This window comes from Mus caroli, chromosome 14 (genome assembly GCF_900094665.2).
Source record: "Mus caroli chromosome 14, CAROLI_EIJ_v1.1, whole genome shotgun sequence".
NCBI lineage: Eukaryota > Metazoa > Chordata > Mammalia > Rodentia > Muridae > Mus > Mus caroli.
Genome location: NC_034583.1, coordinates 101,066,887 through 101,073,146, shown reverse-complemented (window position 1 = coordinate 101,073,146; position 6,260 = coordinate 101,066,887). Strand labels below are relative to the sequence as shown.

Sequence of the window (6,260 nt, the reverse complement as noted above, 5' to 3'; positions counted from 1 at the left end):
GAGGAGATGGATGGCCTTCACAATCCCTTTCTCATGAGAAAGTATCTTTGTTTATAGTTTAAATAGGCAACACCTCAAAGAGTCAGACTGCAGACAGATTTCTCAGTCTACAAGGTGGTTTGGGTCACTTCGAATCAAGATAAGCTACTGCTAGGGTAACAGCACCTGGTGAAAACTAGAAACTAGGAAATGCTTATTCACCTTTGCCTTTAAAAGAAGCTGAAACTTTGGATAAGGGGTGTGTTGTACTCCCTGTGTCCTGGTCAAAGCAGCAGCTCTCCTCACATACTGGATTTGATGTATGTGGGATAGGCATAATGATCAGACAACAGATTCTTGAAAGCCTGGAAATGTGGTAACAATTGCTTTTCTCTCATAATAGACAATTCACCTTTAATAATTTTTGAAGATTAAATGGCTATGGCTTCTATATCTCTGGAGAAATAATGAATCATGATAAGAATGAATATTGCCTGTTCCTTGCTGCTCTATTGAAACTATTACGTAAGAGAGATAACCTCGGGTAAGGTTAATTTACTTTCCAAACAGTTTGGCTTGTATATATCAAACAAGCAACTGGAGAATTCAGAGAATTGGAGAAATGGCCTTCTCTAGGGCAGAAACTCCAAACCTCAACTGGTAAACACACACACACACACACACACACATACACACACACACATACACACACACACACACACACACACACAGATCATGAATTTGGAAGAGTGCAAGGATTGTATGGGGTGAGTTTGAGTTCTAAGGGAAGTGAGGAAAAAATATAAGGTATTATAAATTCCAAAAATTATTGTTGGAATGTCTGACCTCCAGCTGGTCAGCATTAAAATGTATTGGAAGATTATGTACAAAGAAGAAAATCGCCAATCACTGTGCCTCCATAGGCATGCTCTGTGGTGTGCTTCTTGAATACTTGTGATGAAGGAATCAAATAGACTAGGAATTTAATTAAGTTTTGAGAAACTAAAATATATAGGAATTTAATGGGAAAAAATTGGTAATTACTCACCAATATTTTTTTCAGCCTCACTAAATTGCAGCTACAAAAATAATTTATGGTTCAAGGCCAGCCTGGTCTACCAATAAAGTTCCAGGACATCCAGGGCTATGTTATAAAGAAAATCTTGTCTCAATTAAACCTAACCCACCCCCTTAAACACACACACACACACAGAGAAAGAGAGAGAGAGAGAGAGAGAGAGAGAGAGAGAGAGAGAGAGAGAGAGAGAGATCTATGAAGGTATGCGGAAGAAATTTGATAACTTCTTTAGATATGGCCTCGGAACCTAAGGAACACTGGAGAACTTTCCAGAAAATAACATGGAAGTCAATGATGTGGGCTTACAGATAGGAGTCTGTGTCTAACCATACATTTGTTCATTTTCAATTAAACTTCTTATTATATATTCCTATATGTACCCATAATGAGCACGAGATGACTAAATTATATCCTATTTTTTATTCTGAAAGTATTCTATTTTCATTTTTATTTGATTATCATGCTTTGGCCCTGTTTCAGCAAATTAGCTTTTTCCACAGTGTATAGTAATGTTTCCTTTGGTGGGTTGTGTTGCCAAATAATTCTCTCCCTCAACTTTTCAACCAACATCTAGAAAAGATGCATACCTGCATAAGTAATATGATAACAAGCCACAGTGGATAAGAAGTACTACTACTTTGCCAAGTGGATATAGTATTAAAGTGAGTCTAAATACTTTAACATTATAGTCATTCATTAGTACACATTTTTACCTGCATAACAGAAAGTGCTTTGTGCAATACTTAGTGCTTAGCACAGATGTGCACAGCTATCCAAAGTGTAAAGAATAAGTGGGTACAGATTTATGAATCATAGATGGAAATATATATCAAACTGCCACTTCCTAAGGCACAGCGGGTATCTCTGCTGAAAAGAACTAGAGTTTATGAGCCAAAGTAGTAAGTGACTACAAGGAAGCAATGCATTGTGGACACATAAATTAGATTCATCTATGGAATCAAGTCGATTTCAAAAGCATAAACAAGAGCATCCCTGTACCATCCTTGATAGACTAAATGCCAGCGATGAGAATGAGGTTGGACAACAGTCAAGGATCCATTAGCAATTGTCAGGTGCTGAGAGAGAGTCTTCTATTTTTTTCTAAGAGTGTAATCCTTAGTGATATGACTAAATTTGACTTGAAGAGCACATATCCAAGAAATTTTGGGCAGCACAAAATGGTGCTGATGGGTTTACAATAAAATAGCCACAAATCTATATGGGAAAGATATTGGAATAGCATGAATTTGAAATAAGTTGTGGAAATTTGAAAGAGTATGATGAAAACTATTTGCAAAATTTCTTCAGGAACTATTAATATTTTTTGAAAAACTGATTTCAAAGAAATTTTTTTAAAAATTGAAGAAATTTAAAAGAAAGAGGCTATGAATTTGAAGGACAGAAGGGAGAGCTTGTAGTGGGGATATGGAAAGGATAAAATAGGTCACTAAATATAACCTCAAAAATAAACAAAAGCAATGTAAGAGATTGTCAAATAAAAATATAATTCTTTTAAAAATTGTGAACCCATGATGGAAAGAAAACAGGAGGAGGACTGCATGTTCAAAAGTCAAGGAAATACACTGGAGCCAAATACTCACTTAAAACTCATGCTGTGGGCACCACAAGGACCTTTTTTAATAGGAGCTCATAGCTTCTCCCAAGATTTTCAGTTTTCCACCATTCTTATTGTTTGTTTGTTTGTTTTTTGTTTTGTTTTGGGGGGTATTTTGGGGGGTGGAGAGATACAACTTCTTTATTAAACTCGATGGTAAAACAAGCTCACCTTTTGCTCTCTACCAGTGTTATTGTGTATGGTTTACAGACAAGCTTAAAAGGGGATTTGGGACAAAGAGGGAGTTAGTGTCTCTTCAAGCTGTGTATGTGTGCAACTAATTGTGTGCTTTTGAACCATGGGGGTGTTGACAGCTTTGGAGTCCAAAAAACAACCTAACCCTGGAAGTGAACTAACAAGTGTCTGAGAGCTTCCATGTGGGTGTTAGAAACTGAACCCAAGTCTTCTTCAGGAGCCCTGTATAGGCTTTTGATGAGCCTTTGCAAGATATATATTTCTGAGGCAGACTTTGAAAAAAGTGCACATGTGGAAAACATCAGCCATTGAAATGGAAGGCAGTCTATTTACTAATGCAACTTTTAAATAGGGTAAGATGGGTATGTTTTTAACCTCAAGTTGTACTCATATGTATTGTGAATTATTAAGTTTAATGGGGATATATATATATATATATATATATATATATATATATATAACTATATTTATGTTAATATGATTAATTCAACATGTTCGTGTGTGTATACATGCATACATGTCTGTGTATCCTAAAATTTGGACTAGTTTGTTATTCTTACCATCTTCCTCAAATTTCCAGCTCTGACTCTTGCCCATTCATGACTGACTACTAACCACTGGCCATGGGAGAGTTGTTCTTAGTGGAGAAGAGAATACAGTTTAAACGTTCTGAATTAATTAAGAGAGGGGTGCAAATATGAGAAGTAAGTATTCATAACAGCTAAGAGGACTCACATCCTTTTTATGTGTATAGTATTCTCTCACAAAATAATCAAACATGGATATATTGACTGGAAATACAATAAATCTCTATACTCCTTTAGGTAGAATGTTCATATTCATAATACCAATTCTACCTCTGGTGGGGATCAGAACATTTTTATCATCTAGTATCTTTCTTTTAATCCTCCTTCAGAAATTAAATAATTCTATTGAACTGATCTTCCATGTCATTAGTTATGTTTATTCCTAGATTGATTTTTAAGATAGTGTGAATGGAAGTATGTCTATGATCTTTTTATTACTATGCTTGTTATATAGAATGACACTGATTTTTATACGTTTTTTTTTTTTTTTGTAGAAAGGGTTGATCACTTCTAGAAGTTTTCTGGTGCAATTATTACTCAAGTCTCATGCATAGTGTTTTATCCCCAAATAAGGATAATTAAACTCATTAGTTTCCTATTTTATTCCTTAAATTTCCTTCTTTTGTCTTATTGCTCTAATCAAGAGCCTTTTCTCATTCCTGACTTTAATGACATTTCTTTGAATATTTCTATATTTAGGTTGATTTTGTCTATGAGTTTGTAAAATATAACCTTCATTATATTGAGGTTCCCTCAAGTCCCATTTTCTCTAGAACATTTATCATGAAGGCATATTGTATTTTGTTAAAGAGCAACCATTCATCCATTTCTTAAGATAGTCACATGAGCTGAAATTTAAGTCTATTTATATATTTCATTTATACATGCTGTACCCTTCCCACATCTCTGGGATAAACACCACTCTTCATAGCATATTATCTTTTTGATATTTCCAGTATTCAGTTTGCAAGCACTTCATTGAGACTTTTTGTATGTAAGCGCATGAAGGATCATGAAGGATATTGGCCTTCATTTATATATTTTTCTTGGGTGTTTACTTGATTTTGCCACTTTAATAGTACTAGCTTTGTGAAGGAGCTTAGGTGTTTGTGATTTTTTAAAAAAAAACATAACTCAAGAAGTACTGCTTGTAGTTTGAAGGCTCTGTAGAATTCTGGTATAAGTATATCTTGACATTGGTATTTTATTTGTTTCTTTTCCTTTTCTTTTGTTTGAATGCTTTTTAAATTTTTTTGATTTGCTGATTTTTATTTGTCGGATTTAGCTGTTGATTATTTCTGCTTTTAACTTTAGTGATTCAGATACATCTAGCATTTCCTCCTTTAATTTGATTCTTACTGAGTGGATTATGGATTTTTAACAGCATTTAATAAAAATATTGTGAATTTTATTGATGTCTATTGTAATGTTTCCTGATAATGTAATCTCTATTTCTTTTATTTTGGGTCATGCCTATATTGGTTAAGTATGTCATGGATCTTCTAATCTTATTTATCTTCTTAAAAAACAAGCTTTTAGATTGACAAGAAAAATATGACAGAAAGGTTAATTGGTTTAAAAAAAAAAAAAACCTCCATCCCTAGTATTGCTAGGAGAACATCTTTCTGCGTGAGTATGAAGAAAAATGAAAAAGAATGAAAATATTTCTGAAACAATAAAAGCACTCAAAGTTAAACTGCCTTGCTAAGATTCAACAGATCTTTAAATTCTTTCACTGTGCACTAGATAAACAAATTAACATATTGTCATTTGCTTTGAACTATTTTTGTATTCATCTATATCTGTTTTCCTCTATTACTTCATCTATTTGAAATAAAAACACCTTTTTTTTGTTTCAGTCTAATCAGTCTCCTCTGAAAGATATGGAGTCATTCCATATTTTTTTGGATAGAGTTGTAATGAAGGAAAATTGCTCATTTATATCAAATTAGAGATTATAAAATATAGATTGTAAAGAAATAATTCATTTGAGATTTTTTGTATATCTTCTTACACAAATAAGAAGATACAACCCTATATCTGAAAGGCAGGTGTACATAATCATACACCATTCATATATTTTCAATTGTGATTAAAATAAAACATTGTATTTTATCACATGCTATAGACTGAATATTATTGCATATTATTTTATTCATTCCAAAATTATAGACTACAACTTAACGTATTAGTTCCCACAGATTTCCCAAATTGAGGATTACTGAAATTATTTAAAAAGTTGAATTTTAGAATTCAGAAAATAAAAGCATAACACTTTAGGTGTTCTAAAGTTAGGTAGAAAACAGGAATTTATAAGAAACTATCTAGAAACACATCATTAGCTCTCTGAATGTGTAAATGAGTTTGACATTTGCTAGGAGCTAATGAGATACTTACTTGATGTATAATTTGTCAAGCACCCTTTTCTGGAAGTCTTAAACAGAGAAAGCTTCCAAAATGTGAGTCATTAGGACAGATTAAATCAAAATATATAAAAATACACCTCTCCTTTGACAACACTTCATGTGAAAAGGCAAGAATATCCATCTAAATTGGATGGATATATATTTAAATCTTAATCCCAGAAGTTATTAGTTTTCACTTTATATACTTTGTTGAGCCAGTGCTCGTGGTGAACAAGTAATACTAAAATTTCATTCAGAATGTTAGAGATTGGAAATTTCTGACTGCCCTTGCCATTTATTTTTATTTCTATTCCATTTCTTTTATAATTCATATCTTAGACTTCAAAATTCAGAGTTTTTTTAAAAATTTTTTATTACGTATTTTCCTCAATTACATTTCC

General features: G+C 32.8%; 1 long non-coding RNA gene across 2 annotated transcripts in view; it reads left to right on the top strand.

Moving 5' to 3' along the window:
* Positions 1-328: 328 nt before the first annotated feature.
* LOC115029219 overlaps positions 329-6,260 on the top strand; it is a 47,321-nt gene continuing 41,389 nt past the window's right edge. The window contains exons 1-2 of one of the 2 annotated variants that reach the window (XR_003834778.1): positions 329-523; positions 3,448-3,571. This is a non-coding gene — a long non-coding RNA (uncharacterized LOC115029219). Of the gene's footprint in view, positions 524-3,039; positions 3,221-3,447; positions 3,572-6,260 lie in introns of those variants that run through there. The other variant, XR_003834777.1, reaches the window with a different exon arrangement.